General features: G+C 39.1%; 1 pseudogene across 1 annotated transcript; it reads left to right on the top strand.

Moving 5' to 3' along the window:
- Positions 1-3,119: 3,119 nt before the first annotated feature.
- LOC107073675 (fatty acid synthase-like) lies at positions 3,120-16,850 on the top strand (annotated as a pseudogene). The gene is made up of 16 exons (XR_016176085.1): positions 3,120-3,368; positions 3,449-3,680; positions 3,854-4,273; positions 4,361-4,654; positions 4,725-4,956; positions 5,023-5,183; positions 5,269-5,452; positions 5,622-5,745; positions 5,811-5,984; positions 10,130-10,285; positions 10,870-11,007; positions 11,484-11,617; positions 11,842-12,012; positions 13,921-15,754; positions 15,838-16,574; positions 16,718-16,850. The product of XR_016176085.1 is annotated as a fatty acid synthase-like (transcript).
- The last annotated feature ends 2,102 nt before the right edge of the window (positions 16,851-18,952 follow it).

Below are 18,952 nucleotides of genomic sequence, written 5' to 3'. Positions count from 1 at the left end.
ATCTACACCCGGAATTTTCTTTTTCTTCAGTTTCCTTATTGCTTGTTCCACTTCTCCTATTTCTATTTCCCTCGTATCCTCTCCTTCTATCTCTATCCCTCTCTCCTGTCGTTTCCTCTCACCCGTCCCCTCATATTGCTTCATAAAGTGTTGTTTCCATTCCTCCATTGTTATATTCTCTTCTATCCTTTTTCTTTTACCTCTTTCCCTTCTGATGTATCCCCAAATTTCCCTCTCATCCTTTATTTCCATAACCTTCCTAATTTCTGTTTGCCTATATGCCTCCTCCTTCTCTTTGCATTTTCTCTTGTGTCTTTTCCTTTCCTCAACATATTCTATCCTTTCAACTTTCCCCTCCTTAAATCCTCTCAGTTTTCTATTCAGGCTCGTTTTACTTTCTCTACATTCTCTATCCCACCATTTTTTCCTTTCCTTTCCCCATCTACCTGATTCTATTCTCTTTTTTGTTACTGCACTCTTTATTTTCTCTATCAATTCTACTAACTCTTCCTGCACTCCTTCTTTACCAAACTTTACACCTTCTAGCTTTTCTCTAAACTTCCTTATTCCCTCCTATGACCAGTCTTCTATTTCAATCCTCTTCTTTTTCTTTCCCTTCTCTAGACTATCCGCTATTTTTTCCCTTATCCTTATTTCTATCAGCATGTGATCCGATTCTCTTCTCTCTCCTATTTGCATTTCTTCTATCTCATCCTATGTTTCTTCATCCGTTATCGCATAATCTATGACGCTGCTTCCTATTTTGCTTACAAAAGTCCATTCCCCCTTTTCATCATTTTTCTTACTTCCGTTCAGTATCCTTAGACTGTTCTCCGCTACCATCTTCAGCAATTCATACCCCTGTACGTTTATCACCCTGTCCTTTGATTTTCTTTTCTCCTCTTCCCCTATCCAGCATGTTCCTCCTTTATCCGAAATCCTTGCGTTGAAATCACCCACTATTAGCAACCTCTTTCCTTCCTTCCTTTCTATGCATTCCTCCACTTTTCTCAGCTTTTTCCTCTTTCCCCCTCTGTGGTATAAAATTATTATGTGCCAAATTTCTTCTTCCGCCATCCTTATCTCAAGCTGTATCATTCCCTCCTTACCTTCCTCTGCCTTCACAATCTCTAAATCCTTTCTTACTCCAGCAATCATTCCACCCCTGTATCTACCCTTCATTTTATCCTTCCTCGCCTCTTGCACTATCCAGTTGTAATTCCTTGGAAATGAATCCTCCGTCTTCTCCCACCCCTTCTTGTCTAACCACGTCTCCTGCAGTCCCAATATATCAAATTTCTCCAAATATTCCCAAAAGTCTTTCTCCTTGTTCCTTATCCCTGCTACATTCCATGCCCCATTATTCTCACCCTTCTCCCTTTCTTTGTCTCTATACTTTTTCCCTTCTGTTTTTTCCCTCCTCCTTCTTGCCTCTTCTTGTTTCTCTTCTTTCTCTCCCTTCCACCTAGTTCCTGTTCTCCTCTGTCATATAAAAACTCTGTTTCTCCTTCACTAGCTTCTTTTCTCCATCACTCCATCTATACCACACTGCGTCTATCTCCAATTTTCTATAACGTATTATCACCTTTCTTCCTAGCTTTCTTAATTCCCTCGCCTGGTTCACTATATCTCTTTGAACCATTCTCTTCTCCCTTGATCTGTCATGCTCAATATATACCGGTTCATCTCCTAACTTCTTCTTATTTTGCATAATACTCTCCTTTTCTTCTCTCTTGCTCAGTTTCACTCTTATAATTTTCTTTTTATACCCTATCAGATTCGCTTCTTCTACCTTCACCTCTGTGTCCAATTTTCGCTTAAAAAAGGCCTCCATCTCTTTCTCCAAACCTTTTCTATCTCTTTTTAACCCCCTTACTATTACACATCTTTTTCTTTCCTCCGCCTCCCACTTTTCACATCTTCTTTCAACCTCTTTTACCCATTTCTCTACCTCCGTTTGTTTTCCTGCTTCCATTTTAAACTCGCTACTGCCTCCCACAACCCCCTTGTTTCCTTCTTTTGTATTGTTCTCCTATTCCTGTAATTTATTGCTCCAATCCGGTAATTTTTCCTCTAGTCTTACTTCTAACTCTTGACTTCTTCTCTCCCACTCCTTTCTCTTCCTTTCAATCTCCCCTCGCCACTTCTTCCCTTATCTCCATCCTCAATTTTGCCACCTCTTGCTTTATCTCTCTCTCCAGCTCCGTCATTTTTTCCATCATAATCAACATCAACTCTCTATCCGTCTTATTCGCATATTTTTCCTGTGTCCCCCCCATTACTGACCCCCCACCTTCCATTTGCCCTGTACTTTTTTTTTGTCACCTTCTCCCTCTCCTCCGGCGAATTCAACTCCCTCTTTCTCGATATCATCTCTCTTATTTCTCCTGTACTCTCTGATCTGTGCCTAGACCAGGTCAGCGCCCTGTTCGGTCTCCCTCTGTCCTTCTTCTTTTCCTCCTTTTCCACACCTACCTCTCCTGCGCTCCCTTCAGAACCCTTCTTTACCGACCGTCCTATCTATCTTTCCCTCAAACCACTCTCCCTCCCGTTGTCGTTTTTTGGCGCTTCTATCTCCATACGCTCTTCTTTTCTATACTCACTCTAACCTCCACTACCTTTTATACTTAACTTCTTTTCACCTCTACTTCTAACCAATTTCCACTCCTATTATCTCTTTCCACTAAGCCCTTTTTTCACCTCACTTTCCTCTATTTTTTCCCTCTATTAATCGCCTTTACACTTATTCAAACTATATTTTCTCACACTACTCCCACGCACGCTGTTTTCCCCTTCAAGCGATCGACGCGCCTCCCTTTACGACGCATTATATTTTCCTCGATAAATATCCTACGATTTTGGTGTCTATTTACGACTATCGCACTTAACATTCTATTTTTATTGCTTGAATTTGGAAAAGTGTACTTTTTATCAGCTATTCCACCAAGAGACCATACCGGTGATCTTTATTATATATGGTAATAATATTATATTATATAAATCCTACAATTATCTTACTCTTGAAACTGTGCATTTGTCTCATTCTTTGGAAACGTAGATTTTTGAAGGTTTCACTTTTAACACGTGTGATCTGCACACATGATTTTTTTCTGGATTCTATGTCTAAAATACCATCTTGTTTGGGAACAATTTCTAGTTTAACGAAATTCGACAATGTCTCTTTTGGAATTAGTACATTACAGTCAAATAATATGTCGCCAGAATCAAGAATTGCAATTGAAACTACGTTTGAAGCAATCATTGATGCTGGAATAAATCTTGCAGAGCTACGCGACAAGAAAATCAATGTTTACGGGGTATTGAGTTTATATGAGTCAGATGTTAATGCTATAAACATTAAAGGAAAGGTAAGTTAATAGATTCATATAATGGATTCCAAACAAATGTAAATTAACTTTATGTATAATTCGCTTTATTTTCATAATAGAAAGATGGATATTCTTTAACTGGTAATTGCCGTGCTATGCTATCAAATCAGATTTCATTTGTTATTAGTCTAATTGGATCAAGTTGTAGTATTGATTCAAGTTGCACATCAAGTGCAGTAGCAATTCAAAAAGCTTACCAAGCTATTAAAGCTGGAGATTGCGATAATGCGATTGTATGTAGTGGAGCCTTAAGTTTATTTTCTAAAACATCCTATCAACTCTCTGAATTAGGTAAAATAAGAGTATGTCAAGAATAATTACTTCCAGTACTTACATATAAAGAAAAAAAGGCAACTGTTTCTTGTAATTTGATCATATAAGTAATAATGAAAATTTCTACATTATCAAATGAATATTTTCCTAATTTATTAATAATTTTTGGTTGTATACATTTCGTGATTTAGGTTTGTTGTCATCCGACGGGCTAAACAGGTCTTTCGACAAAAATGCTTCTGGATTTTTAAGAAGCGTGTCAGTAGGAACTATTTTCTTACAAAGAGCTAAAGATGCAAAACGAGTATATGCTGAGGTCGTTAATATTTGTGTTAGTTACACTCCAGCAATTTCAAGAAAAACTTGTATATTTTCTACAGCTGAATTTCAAGCTCAAATAATGAAACAGACATTGAAACAATGCAGTTTAAGACCTAGCGATGTAAATTACATCGAGGCCAGCAATCAAATCAATGGATCTAGAAGAATTAAAGGCGATAGATCTTGTTTATGGTCAAGATCGAAGTTATTCTAATCCTCTCTTAATAGGATCTATTAAATCAAACATTGGTTATACATTTAATAATAATACATTAAATTCGATAATCAAGGTAAAATAACTGAAAAGACAAAATTAAATTTAACACAATACAAATTTATTTTCATATTCTACATTATATTCTTTTTGTAATTTCTAGATACTAATTGCTATGAAGACCGGAGTTATACCACCGAATCTTCATTATTCCGAGCCTCCGGAAGAAGCTCAATGTCTTCAGGAGGGACGCGTAAAAGTCATTACAAAACCAACAATTTGGACGGATTGCTACGCTGCTGTTAACACTGCTGCATTAAATGGTTCCTTCTCACACATTATCTTAAAACGCCATTCAAAATAGAAGCTGGGTAGAAAGCTTTCACAAAATAATATGCCACGGCTTTTTGTAGCTTCTTGTCGAACTCAGGAAATGATAACATCGATCTTCAATACTGTCGGTTATTTATTTTACGACAAAACTAATTATACAAAATGATTGTTAATAATATGGTATACGTGTTTAGTTGCATTCGAACAGAGAAGATGATGAATTTGCTCAGTTAATTAATGATATTACTGAGAAACCATTTCCTCAATCATTGTATTCTGGATATACAGTAATTCCAGAATCTGAAGTAACTAATTCAGAACAATCGATAGAGATGATTGATAATAATTTGTCACTTCAATCTCGACAGATATGGTTTGTTTTTTCGGGGATGGGATCACAATGGACTGGAATGGGTAATACAAATTTTACATATAAATAATAAAAAAGATGTTACTTGATAGCTATTAAATTTCAAAATAAATCTTTTTTAGGTAAATCACTGATGAAGATACTAATCTTTGCTGAAGCAATAAAAAGGTGTGATGATGTTTTAAGACCTCGAGGTTATGATATTATGCATATTATATGTGACAAAGATCCAACTATATACGATAATATTATAAATTGCTTTTTAGGAATAGCGGCAATACAAGTAATAATATATTTAATATTTACACTTTAATATTTTTTATTTCTTCTTATCTTTGTATAAATAATTTCTCATGATTGTTACACAGATTGGTCTAGTGGATATTTTATATGCTGTTGGCGTTAAACCGAATTACATGATCGGGCATTCTGTTGGTGAGCTTTGTTGTTCTTACGCAGATGGTTGCTTGTCTGCTGAAGAAATGATATTAAGTGCTCTTTCTCGAGGTTTGGCTTCTGTAGCAAGTGACTTAATACACGGAACTGCTACAGGTTTATTATTTAGAATAAAATATTTATTGTATGTTATTTTACCTGTATAACTTATTACATTTTATTAATCAGGCAATTCTGAACAAATCGTTAAAAGAAAACTGCATTAATTTAACATTTACAAGACGGGGTAATAAAGATAATTCAATCTTATTACTATCAACATTAGGAAAGCTTTATAATCTTGGGTTACCCATTACGCCAGGGAAGCTCTATCGGAGTATTTCCTATCCGGTTTTTAAAGGAACTCTTTCGATCTCTTCACTTATCCGATGGGAACATAGTTCTGATTGGTGAGTATATAAAATAGACTTTTCTAAAATGAATTGTACAAACTACTATTTCATATGTTGGACAGGAACGTGGAAAGTGATAAAACGTATGAAATTCAACAAGCCGAAGAACTGATAGATCTGGAATCAGATAAATACAAATTTTTACGAAACTTTAAAATGAACGATAAAGTTACTATTTCTTTAGCTGTCTATTCGAAATTAGTTTTAAATGTTTACTTAAATTTAAATCCACACAAGCATGACAATTCTTTTATACTGGAAAATATTATAAATCACAATAAATTACTAAAAATACCTAAAAAACAACAAAAGGAATTATGTTAGCTTCTGGAACTATACGAGTAGCAGAAACTGAGAAAAAAGTTATTCCTGAAATTATTTTACTGAAAAAGGAAACAGAATTTTTAAACGAAGAAGATATTTATTCAAATCTTCTTTTACGTGGTTACCAGTACGAAGAATCTTATAATATTATTAGCAGACTTTCTACATCGTGTACCAATGGTACGTTTAAATGGAGCAGTGATTGGATGTTATAACTAGAAGGATTAATTCAAGTGCATATTATCAGCAGTAGGAACAAAAATATGTTGATACCGAGTAGGATAGAAAAACTCGTCATCGACTTGGCACAATTAACTGACAAAATGAAAGAAAATAATGGTAAGCATTTGAATGGTAATGTTAACTTTTTCGTGTCTATTAAGATGAAATATAGACCAAGAGTTGTGTGTAAAACTCTTCAAATTCTCTAACCGATAAATCAAAATTAGAATGTATTTATACTACTTTATGATCATATTTTGAGTAAAACAAAATAAATTTAATTTTCATTTATTTATAATTAAAGAATTAATGAGGAATTGAGTAGGCTTAATGAGAAGAACGCCGAGCATTTGCTGTGAGTGGTCAGATTTATTTAAATTCGTACGTACACCGCGTGTCGGTTGAGATTCAAAAGAGAAGCCGTTGAGCGAATCACGTTCCGAGTTTTACAGAGAAAATATTACAATGAGAAGACTAGGGCCGGCCTGATTATATTAATCAGATAAGATCCAAACGATGAAGATTATATTAATCCCACCGAACTTGTACTTTTGTGAGAAGACGTATAGCAGAGTTGAGAAGACACGTTGGAACGAGATGGAGAGTACTAATCGATGACATTTTAGAATGTAATGAGAAGACACGTGTTGTATATGTGATGGCAAAGAGATGACTGACTGACAAGCCGGAGTCAAGATGATTCTTCAACCGTTGTGATGAGTTATGGCGAGTCCGCACAGAGCGACAACTGTCGCAAGTTCTCATTAGGCAGATTAAATCCCAAACATTTCCGCCCGCCATCAGCAACGGAGTTAATGATGAGTTACGCTGTCTTTTTAGGGGCTACTGTAGGGACTGCGAGCTTGGCGATCTGCTTGGTGAGTGTTGTGGTAGCCGTCTTCAGTGATACCACCCTGGTGAGTCCATCCTCCCCTGGCATCAACTTGAGCATCCTAGCAATGGGCCATTTTCCTGGAAGCAAACGCTCATCAGTAAGGAGAACAAGTGAACCTACCTGAATCTGGTTGTGAGCGTGATGCCACTTTGAGATGGCTTGTAACTGTTGTAAGTACTCAGTTGACCACATGCGCCAGAACTGTTGAACTCGTTGCTGGATGAACTGCCATCTGGAGAGCCGACTTGCTGAGATGTCTAATAGTGAGCCTTCAGGAACAGCGTTGAGTGCCGTTCCAATGAGAAAGTGCCCTGGTGTAAGCACTGAGGTGTCTTCTGGATCATCGCTGAGCGGTTCGAGTGGTCTTGAGCGTGAGCGGTCCAGCGTAGTCAATGCCTGTGTGAGAGAACGGGCGTGAGGGAGTGACTCGCGCCAGAGGTAGTTGGCCCATCAGTTGCTGAACACGGATCCCCCTGTAACGATCACACACCACACCTGAGAACATTGGACTTTACTGGGGCTCTTCCTCTGATGATCCAGTAGAGTTGTCTGATGAGTGCCAGAGTCGACTGAGTGCCTCCATGCATCGTCTTTTTATGAGCATGGGCGATGACGAGTTCTGAGAACCTGGAGTTACGAGGGAGAATCGCTGGATGTTTGGCCTCGTACATGAGTTCGGACCTTGAAAGGCGACCGCCCATTCTGAGCACACCGCCGGCATCAACGAATGCGGTGAGCCTAGAGAGTTGGTGCGAGCTTGGCAGTTGAGATTTTCTTGAGAGCACTGAGATTTCTTCTGGATAGTACGCCGATTGAGTAGCCTTGACCCAAAAAAGTCGTGAGTCTTCCATTTCTTGGACTGAGATACAGGCTGCTGGTGCCGAGTCAAGCTCTCCTGAGAGCCTCTTGATAAATCTACTGCAGAGAGCTGTAACTCGGAGCAACCATTTGAGCGTTGAGAATCGATGGATGAGATCCCAATGATAACTCGGAGAAGATTGTACCGCGTGATGTGCGACACGAGCACGAGCTTCTTGTGCACATGAGTCATCAGGAGCAGTATCGACCTGAGCCGGCCATGATGCCATTGATTGAGTGATCCATGGTGGTCCCGTCCACCATAGAGTGTGCTTTTCCAGCTGATCTGTGGATATCCCACGCGATGCACAGTCAGCTGGGTTTGATGTGCCTGGCACATACCTCCAATGAGCGTTCCTTGAGAGTTCTTGAATTTTGATTACGCGGTTGCGTACGTAATCCTTCCATCTTGATGGATGAGTCTTGATCCATATGAGTGTTTCTTGAAAGTCCGTCCACAAATTTGTCTTAGTTAAGTTCATGTTTAGAGTAGCGCAAACATGATTCATGAGCGTGGAGAGTAGCAGCGCTGCTGAGAGTTCTAACCTCAGGATGATTAGCCGCTTGAGCGGGGAGACCTTTGTCCTTGAGCAAATGAGAGAGACCTTGGCGCCAGTGGACGGCGAGTTGACAACGAGATACACAACAGCTGCGATTGCGAATTGCGATGCATCAGAGAAGCCATGTAGTTCAACAGCTGAATTAGAGAGCGTGGGATAGAGAGCCTGGCCAGGCTAATGAGATCTTGTCTGATGCTGAGCCATTAGGAAATGAGCTGTTCTGAGAGTGAGTCGTCCCAGTCGAGATTGTGCAACCAGAGGGACTGAAGAAAGATCTTAGCTTTTATTATGACTGGAGAGGCGAAGCCTAATGGATCAAATATCTGTGCTACTTCTGAGAGGACGAGACGTTTTGAGAATCGTTTGGAGAGAGCAGACGAAATTGTTGAAAAGTCGAACACATCCTGTTGAGGTGACCATCGAATACCAAGGATTTTATTATCACAGTCATCGAATGAGATGCCTGAGGTCTCGCCAAGCTCAGACGAGACCTCTCTCAACAGTTGCTGAGAAGTAGAGTGCCACTTGGCCAGCGGGAATCCGCCCGCATGGCAGAGCCGTATGAGTTGGTGAGCAGTCTCCACGAGCTGTTCCACTGTATGGGATCCTCCGAAGATGTTATCAACGTAACGCCCGTGAGTGATCGGTTTGACAGCAAGAGGATACTGAGAGCCTTCATCTTCAGCAAGCTGAAGGAGCGTTCGTACAGCCAGGAACGGTGCTGACTTAGTTCCATAGGATACTGCGGTAAGCTGAAAATGAGATTTAACGTGCTGTTCGTTCACCCACACGATGCGTTGAAGATCCTTGTCATCTGGGTGTATCTTGATTTGCCGGTACATCTTTGTGATGTCAGTCGCAAAGAGATACTTGAGTTGACGTATCCAAATGAGCAAGTCGAAGATGTTGAGCATCAGATTAGGACCAGCGTGCACTATGTCATTGAGCGAGTGACCAGTGGAGCTGGCGCTTGAACCGTTGAAAACAACTCTGAGCTTCGTGGTCGAGCTGTCTGGTTTGAGAACCCCATGATGAGGCAGATAGTAGTGTGGCCTTCTACCAGCTGAGCTGTCATCGAGCTTGAGCATGTGTTGAGCCTGTTCATACTCACGCATGAACTGAGTATACAGTCGGTCGTACTGAGTGTCTCTGCCAAGTCGTCTGAGAATTCGTTAGAGCGATCGATGAGCTGTCTGATAAGAATCTCCCAGGACTGTTGGGGGCGACTTAAGCGGTATCCTGACGATGTAGCGCCCTGTCGAGTCCCTTGAATGAGTGGTCTTGAAGTGGAGCTCACACTCCTGCTCCTCAGGAGTGAGCGGTGAGTTGTTCGATGATGGAGGTTCTTCTTGGACCCAAAACCGTGTCAACAACTCTTGCAAGGATGAGTTTGATGCCTGAGAGCTGCCATGATGAGTCGTCCTTGCAAGTGTGACAGGTGCCTGAATTGGGCCAATTATCAGCCACCCAAAGATGAACAACTGAGCAATGGGAGATCTTTCTGAGTGCCTAATGATGTTAGGCCTGATGAGCTGGCCGTAGAAGTCTGCTCCGACTATAACCTCTACTGCCCTTGGAGCGAGAAACTCTGGATCAGCGAGATTCAAACCCTTCAGGTGAGGCCATTTTGGTTCCTGTTGTATCTTTATGGCCAGCAGGATGGTGGTAACTTTCTTGAGTACGTGAGCTGAAATTGTCACCGTGAGTAGTCTATACCTTGCTTGAAGGTTGAGCGTGACAATTCCTCTTGTTTGAGAAGTGCGTTTTCCGCCGACACCATAAACGTCCAGCCTTGAGTGCCTTCGTTGAAGCTTGAGATGCTGGGTGAGCCTCTCTGAGACGAACGAGATTTCTGATCCAGGGTCAATGAGCAAACGAACTTGAACTGATGTTGTTGCTGAGACGACTATCGCTGTCGCTGTGGCCAGCAATGTGAGATGACTGAGATGCGCTGAGCTAGACATAGGGTGATCGCAACTCTCAACGAGCTGCCCTGAGCTTCATGCTTGAGAAGACTTGTCTGAAAGAGCGGGTGCATCCGGCACCTCCTGAGCGGTCTGAGCCCTATCTCTTGGTGGATCAAAGATGGTTGAGAGGTCAGCACCATGCAACAAGGTATGCTGGAAGTCGTTGCACGTCTTGCAATGCTGTCGGCTGTTGCACTTCCTCAGATTGTGCCTGCCTAGGCAATTGCAGCATAGGCTCCTGTCCTTGATTAACCTCACCCTTTGGTTGACCGAGTAGCCTCGCATTCTTGGGCAGATCGCGATGTAGTGATCTTGCCCACAACAGTCACACGGATATACTGTCCGGGACTGAGCTGGACGAGAAGTCTGATGAGCTACCGACCTTGTTGAGGTGGCTGGAGGCTGTTGAGACGCCTGATGCGAGCTTGCCCGAGTAATCACAGTCCCTTTCTGCACATTGGATTGAGCTAGCGTGGATGAGGATTCTATGGTCTCCAATGGTCGAGCACGAGCGACTAGAAATTCGGTGAGCTGGCTGAGTGTCGGAAATTCATCGGTCGATGCAAGAGATGTCTCCCACCTCTCGCGAGTGTCTCGATCGAGCAGTCCAGTGAGGAGAGTGACCATGAGGCAATCATTATTGCTCTCCACTGTGAGTGTTCTGAGTGCCTGAGTGGTCTCATTAATGATATTGACCATTTTTGTCAGCGAGGTGGCTTGGCGCTTTTGCATTGGTTTGAGGTTGAGCAGTCTTTCTAGATGGGATTTTAATATGAGACGTTTGTTCTCAAACCGTGAGATGAGCAGTGTCCACGCCGATTCATATGAGGAGTCGTCTGGAGTGATGTTCGCGATGAGCTCGTAGGCCTCACCTTACATCGCTGACTTAAGATACTGGAATTTCTCCAGATCACTGAGGTCTGAGCGGTCTCCGATGATTGAGCTGAACATGGCCTTGAAGTCAGACCATTTCCGGCATTCGCCACTGAACGTAGGCACTGTTAGTTCAGGAAGTCGGGAGCGGGCACGAGCACCAGCCTCAGGTTGAGGGGCTGGTTGAGCTGTCTGCGTGAGTTGTTCTCTGAGCCGACTAAGCAATCTTTTTGTTTTCAGCATCGGCTTCGACTCAGTGATGCTGACTATCTCAGTGAGGTACGGATGTCCCATTTGGCTGGGAGGCCAATTGCAAACGAGCTGCGCGTGCTCGAGTCGAAAGGTCTTATGCAGCTCCTCAAGCTGCTCGAGCATCATGTTCACTTCTGTTAAGGTACTGCCCTCGGAGGGCTCACCGATCTGACTGAGTATATCCTCCATAGTTACAATAAGCTCATTCTGAGCCCGCACGCGCAGTGTCAGTTCACTACTGAGTGGTACCGGAGATTGGCTCCTGGTCCAGGGACCTTGGCCATGAGCAGACGTGGATGGTACCGCCAAGCTGGTCGGTTGTGCTGGCTGAGCGGTTGCTTGGTCATCATGACTGCCTGATGCCTTGGATTTTTGATCGTCTTCACGCACAAGCACCATCGTGATGATTAATCGAGATGTCTGTATTGAGTGCCACTGATTGATAAGATTACAATGAGAGTCACTGTTAATAAGTAGTGCCAATGAGAAGACAATGTCGCAAAAGATAACGGCACTGTTTGGTAAACACCGCGAACAAGATGACAATACCCCACGCTACTCGGGAGTGAGAGAGGGGGAACTGTTCGCGGGTCGCGCGAAGCGAGTGAGACGACACGATTCTCGCGAGAGAGATGGCTATATCCAGCCCTACTCGAGAGTGAAAGATACGGCACTACTTCTCACGACGCAAGAGCGGGCGTGAGACGGCACTACGTCACGCGTAACCACACGACTTGAGATGGCACTATTTCACGCGTAACAAAGAAACTGAGATTGCACTACTTTTTCGCGTAACAAGAGAAGGCGTGACACGGCACTACGTCACGCGTAAGAACCAGCGATCCCATTCGTACGATAATTTTCCAAAGGTGCACCCCCACCCCAACCCCCACCCCAACCCCCACCCCAACCCTCACTCCCACCACCACTTCCACCACCACTCCCACCACTACTCCCACCACCACTCCTAGCACGATCTTCCGTTCGACGATCGTTTTCATAGGGTTTGGGAACTTGATGAGTAAAAAAAAAAGAAAAAAAAAGGTCATCAACTTGCAAAAGTTGGAACTTGGACACATTTGTCGACTTTTTCAAAATTCTGTCCGAGATTTGTCGGATTTCAAATTTTCCCGGAACGTACGATAATTCTCTGCCGCGTACGATAATTTTGCGCCCCTGTGTCCATCAAACGAACTAAAGTCTCTGGGATCACTGGTAAGAACACTACTTGAGCTGGCACTACTTTCACGAGACAAAGAAACTGAGATAACGAAATGAACCGCACACAATGAACTTTACTAATTTTTATAGATCTGCACTGCAAATGCTCGATCCGGCTCGAAGGACCAAATGTTGAGGAATTGAGTAGGCTTAATGAGAAGAACGCCGAGCATTTGCTGAGAGTGGTCAGATTTATTTAAATTCGTACGTACACCGCGTGTCGGTTGAGATTCAAAAGAGAAGCCGTTGAGCGAATCACGTTCCGAGTTTTACAGAGAAAATATTACAATGAGAAGACTAGGGCCGGCCTGATTATATTAATCAGATAAGATCCGAACGATGAAGATTATATTAATCCCACCGAACTTGTACTTTTGTGAGAAGACGTATAGCAGAGTTGAGAAGAAACGTTGGAACGAGATGGAGAGTACTAATCGATGACATTTTAGAATGTAATGAGAAGACACGTGTTGAATATGTGATGGCAAAGAGATGACTAACTGACAAGCCGGCGTCAAGATGATTCTTCAACCACCGTGATGAGCTATGGCGAGTCCGCACAGAACGACAACTGTCGTAAGTTCTCATTGGGCAGATTAAATCCCAAACAAGAATAAAAAATTTAAATTTATATTATTTATTGAATTTTGCTTTGATATTAAATTATTTACAATTATTTAATTATTTGTAATAATCGGCAGTCTTTTCTTAACGTTTTAGTACTAACAGTTATAATTGTGAAATAATAAAAAATGTAATAAAACAAAAGTCATTGTTAGGAAAGAAGGCAAGATCTCTAATTCTCTTTTAAAACCATATTCATGTAATTTCTGCATTAAATATTCTCGTAAATTATAATTGTTATATTATTTAAAGAGATTTTTTCAAGCAATTATTTAAATATTTTTTTGATAAGTTCCTCCACAAAAAAAAACATGACATGTTACGTATGTAATAGTTTAATAAATTATATTGTATATAATGGTTTTTTTTTTCACAGAACTATCGATGAGATTTGAAAAACAGATTAATGTGATAGCTTGCCCCGGAATTAAAATGATTGAGATTCAATTTCAAGAAATAATACTTGAAAACAGTCATTGGGAAATTATCACGGATGAGCTTCGATTCATCCAGAATATAAATAAAACAGAGATGGATATTGACGACGTATTAAACGTAGTACTAGGATTAATTTTCACAAATATTAGCAAAAAAAATATAGAAAATATATTAGTAATAAATGACTCAAAAAACAAAAATGAAAACATTTTGGAGTTTCTCGAGAATATCATACAAAGGACGAGGAAAAACCTCAATATAAAATTAATTAGCAGAGAGTTCCTTAACCAGACAATGAATAAGAATTTTATTTTGACGATTATAAATAATGCGCATTTTAAGGATGTAAGAAAATTTATTAGTACTCTCGGTAAAGAATCATTTTTATTGACAATCATAAAAACAGAAGAGAAAGATAATGTGATTTCTGCATTAGCAAGTGTTGGATTAAATGTCATCTTAAAAATCAACATTTCTCTTTGTCGTATTGTTCTACTTTTACGTAAAGAAAGAGATGTAAGAGAAGCGATTGTTTTGAATAACCAAGAAAACTGTCTAGATCGGTAAAAGATCTGTATAGGAGACTCGAAATATGACAATGTTTTATTTTTGGTTAACACTATCAAGGATAATGATTTAGTTGAGATACTTCAAGGTACAAGACAAGAACCGGGATATAAGAAACTTCATATTTTCGATCTACAAGATGCAAAAGCACCAAAATTCTCACTTCAAAATTAATTCTATGAATTACAAGTAAAACTTAATCTTCGTGAAAATGTCTTAGCGCCAAATGGGGAATGGGGCACATACACATGGATGCCATTGCCAGTGAAGCTTACTTCTTCTTTTCGTAGGAAAGCACTAATTAATAAACCAATTTCTTTAGAATGGACGGAAGACCTACCATTGTCTAGAAAAAAAATGAAAGTGTCGTAAAAGTAGAGTTTGCAGCATTCGACTTGAATGTTTACGAGTACTATTTAAATAGTGACGTCAGCTTAGAATCACAAGTATTTCTTACAGAATATTCAGGAAGAGATGAAAAAGGTCGTAGAGTAATGGGGCTTGTTAATAATTTAACTATAAGTAATGAAATTTTACCAGATCCAGATTTAACTTGGATTATTCCAGAAAGTTTAAGCTTTGAAGATGCTGCAACGATTCCACAAGCTTATTTGGCAGCTTTTATTTTTTTACATTCAAATAAATGGAGGTTAAAAACAATTAAAACTGTATTGATACATTTTGGTGCTAGTGATATAGGACAGGCTCTTATAAATTTGTCTTTATTATATAATTTTAATGTTTACACTACTTATGAAACGAAAGCAGAAAAACGAGTGATCGAGACAATACGACCAAGCTTATCACAGACTTATATTATAAATGTTAATAATTATAAAAGTTATATTCAAAATATTACAAAAGGCAAAGGTTTTGATTTAGTAATTGCAAACTATTCCGTCTTACACGATATGGAAAATTGTTTAGACATTGTTAAAGATTTAAAACATTTGGTTATAACTTACGATTATAAAGGGCCTAGTTACTATCCGATACAACTATATAATTTTAATAGGAACAAAAGTATATACGGCTACTGTTTACAAGACCTTATTAAGTTGCCAACGAAAATTAAAAGAGAAGCAGCAGATCTGATGAGAACAGCTCTTAAAATGGGCAGCTTAAAACCAATTATATCACGAAGACTTTTTCTTCAGGGAGCAACAGAAGAAAGAAGCATTGATGCTTGTGAACTTTATGGAAAAGTAAATAATTATTTATGCTGTTTATCTAATAAAATTTAATTTTCTTTTTTGACAATTATATTACAAATGCATTTTTTTTGCAGGTTTTAGTCAACTTGCAAGAAGATAAAACACTCTCCAATATCATTTCTCAATTTTGGTTCTATAGCGATAAATGCTACCTCATCATCGATGGTTTCAATATCTTTGGCAAAGTACTAATTGAATGGATGATCGAACAAGGAGTTAAAAAATTAATCATCGCTTCTGATATGTCTATAGAGGTTCAAGAATGTGCAGTCCTTAAATGGCGCGAAAATGGAGTAACGGTCATTGTTCGACATGAAGTAGACTTAAGCAATGTCACATGTATTGAGAAATTATTCAAAGAAGTTTTAACTATAGGTCCACTAGATGGCATATTTGATCTACAAAGAACGAAGATTGATTCTTCAATTTCTTCGTTAAAGTATTTCAAAATTACTGAAATACTAAATGAATATAGCAGAAAGCTTCGTCTGTCTCATGTAAAATTCTTTATTTTCTCTTCGTTCGACTTAAACGGAGATGGATTAAGAGACACTAATATTGAAAAATTATGCAAAAAAGAAAAGAATCTTCCCTTCATGGTTTAATTATTTTATTGCCTAATCTTTTAGAAAATGCAGTAGCTGACAATAAATATAAAAATGTATATTACAAAAAAATGTCATTACTTTTAAAACGACTAAACTCTATACTATGCACAGAATCTTCAATAATCGCTGTTCGCCATTTAACAAAAGATAATTCTGTAGATGGCAACGAGAAAAATATTCTTGTTGGGGAGACCGAAAAGGAGGTAATTTATTTTATTTTTATGGTATAAATTTCATTATTCACTTTTTGTTTCCATTAGCTAACGATAGTATTATTATTTTAAATATTTTTATTAAATATAAGCTTTACATCTTATTAATCATGATTGTGTTTAAAATAATTTAGCAACGATCTGAAGAAAAGGATCCACAAGAAGAGGAAGTACGTCAGTTCGAAAAATATCTTTATAGCTTTATAGCTAGATTAAATAAATACAAAAAAGTTTAATGGAATTATGCAAGTTACTGTACTTAAAGTATACACGATCAATACGTTTAATTAGTTTTCTCTTTGTATCTTAAAAAATAAATAAATAAAATTATACTGTTTTTCGATTTTTATGGCTCTTTCTCCTCTTTTTGCGACTAGTTATTCTAAGTTATTCACTTGTTCCATGAAACACATTTTCTACTGGCTTATACGTATGTAGGTACATAGCTTCGTCCAAGCAAAAAAGTTTTCACTAAAAAAATGTTCTGCGATTAATTATTTTAGAGATGAAGAAAAAATAAACTAATACGACATATTGCTATGAAGGTTGTCTTTAACATTTAACGATAACTATCGGTCAATTTTATCATTTATAAACTTTTATGAAACTTTTACATTGTTACGTTCTTTTGTCTACTACCAGTATTTTATCCGCCGTTCAATCATCCCCTATGCGTTCCACGTGACATGCCCATCCTAATTATCTTCATTTTACGACGTTAATGATGTCCGTCTTGTTGTACAGTTGATTTACTTATACGTTATGGAGTTTTCTTCATTCGTCCGTTTCTTCATCGCGTTTTGCACGGTAGATGTGGCAAAAAACTTTATTTTTTTAAACCATAAATTTTGTTACGTCCCACAACGTAAGCGACATCATTCCAACACCATAAGGGGTTATGCCTAGTTAGAATTTTCAAAAAATCGATTTTTTTTTTTTTTTTACATTTTCAGAATGTACATATGTTTAAATATATTCTCTGAAAATTTAAAGCTAATCCGGTAAATATTTTCGGTGATATACCTGAATTAGTAAGGCTATGTCAGAGTGTAAAGTCGTGCGTTCTGTTCTGTTAGGTACCAAATTTTTTGTAGACTTTCTGTGAAGCAGATCCTGCGATAAGCCTATGAAATAAAATATCATGAAATACGATAGGTAGCAGAGATAAGATATTGTTTACCTAAATATTAAGTATTTGCTGCGATAAGTCATTGTACGATCCGAAATGATCGTACGGTAATAATCTATAAGTTAAATCGCGCGAGTCATATGACTCGGCCACCGGGCCTCTGGAATGCCCGGGCGGCCGGCCCCGTTATCAGCATGGGTAGACTAAACATCCTCCTGGTGCTCGATTACGATGGAAGGGCAAGGGAAGGTGCTATCCATCGCTGCCTTCGCGTCAGCGACGATTATTCTCTGTCGGGCTTCTTAATTGTAAAGACGTAAATAAATCGGAAGTATTTTAATCAACGCTTTTAGTTCGATTATTTACTTGCCTATCCGAACCAAACAAATTCGTTATCGTTATTTTCTTGCGTATTCGTAATTCTCTATTTCGGACGCTTGTAACATAACTCGCGCGTCCGATTCTATAGATTTAAACTATAGATCGATACTCATTGCGAGCATCGATACTAGTGACTATCGAGACGTTCTCACAGTTACCCCCACATCTCGCATCCCAACTTCTCACATCTCTAGTGCGTACGCCCTGCTGGACCAGTACAAATGGGCATTCTTCCTATTTCTTCACCCGACGCCTACGACTACACATCTTGAGGGATTATAGAGGCTTTAAGAATTCACAAAGGACAACAAAGAGAATATCCTAATCTTCAAGACTCGTGAAAGTGAGCCTATTCAACATCACAATCCTTAAGGTTGTGATCGCTATACTTGAGGAGTGCAAGAGGTGAGAACTTTCCATTATATATATTTTTTCACATCGACAATATTTCCCGCGTGGTAATACGACGTGGTACACTCTTATTGTATAATCAAATATCATCCAGGTTTTTTATGCCACAAGGCTTTTCCCTGACGAGCCAATAAAGCTTCGCATCTTTTATTGGCTCAATCACGTGTTTTATTTTACACCTTGACCTAACCCTTTATTCTCCACTTCATAGCATATACAAAATTGCCAGAGGACTCTTAGTTGAAGAATTTAGGCTATAACAATCATTATGTGAAATGTAACTCTAGTGACGGAAAATTAAAATTTAAAACTGCATCTCCCCGTGGACTTGGTTTTAAAATCGTTGTAGTGTATGATAAGTGTGAAAATCGTGTTAATGTTCAATAGAAAAATTCAAAGTTCGTTATAGAAACTATATAGGTGATGGTGATTCAAAAACATATTCTGG

The sequence above is a fragment of the Polistes dominula genome, unplaced genomic scaffold, assembly GCF_049000335.1.
Source record: "Polistes dominula isolate Pdom_NZ unplaced genomic scaffold, Pdom_raw_medaka contig_286, whole genome shotgun sequence".
In the NCBI taxonomy this organism is placed as follows: domain Eukaryota; kingdom Metazoa; phylum Arthropoda; class Insecta; order Hymenoptera; family Vespidae; genus Polistes; species Polistes dominula.
The sequence above is the reverse complement of the archived record's forward strand: the minus strand, read 5'-3'. Positions and strand labels throughout refer to the sequence as shown.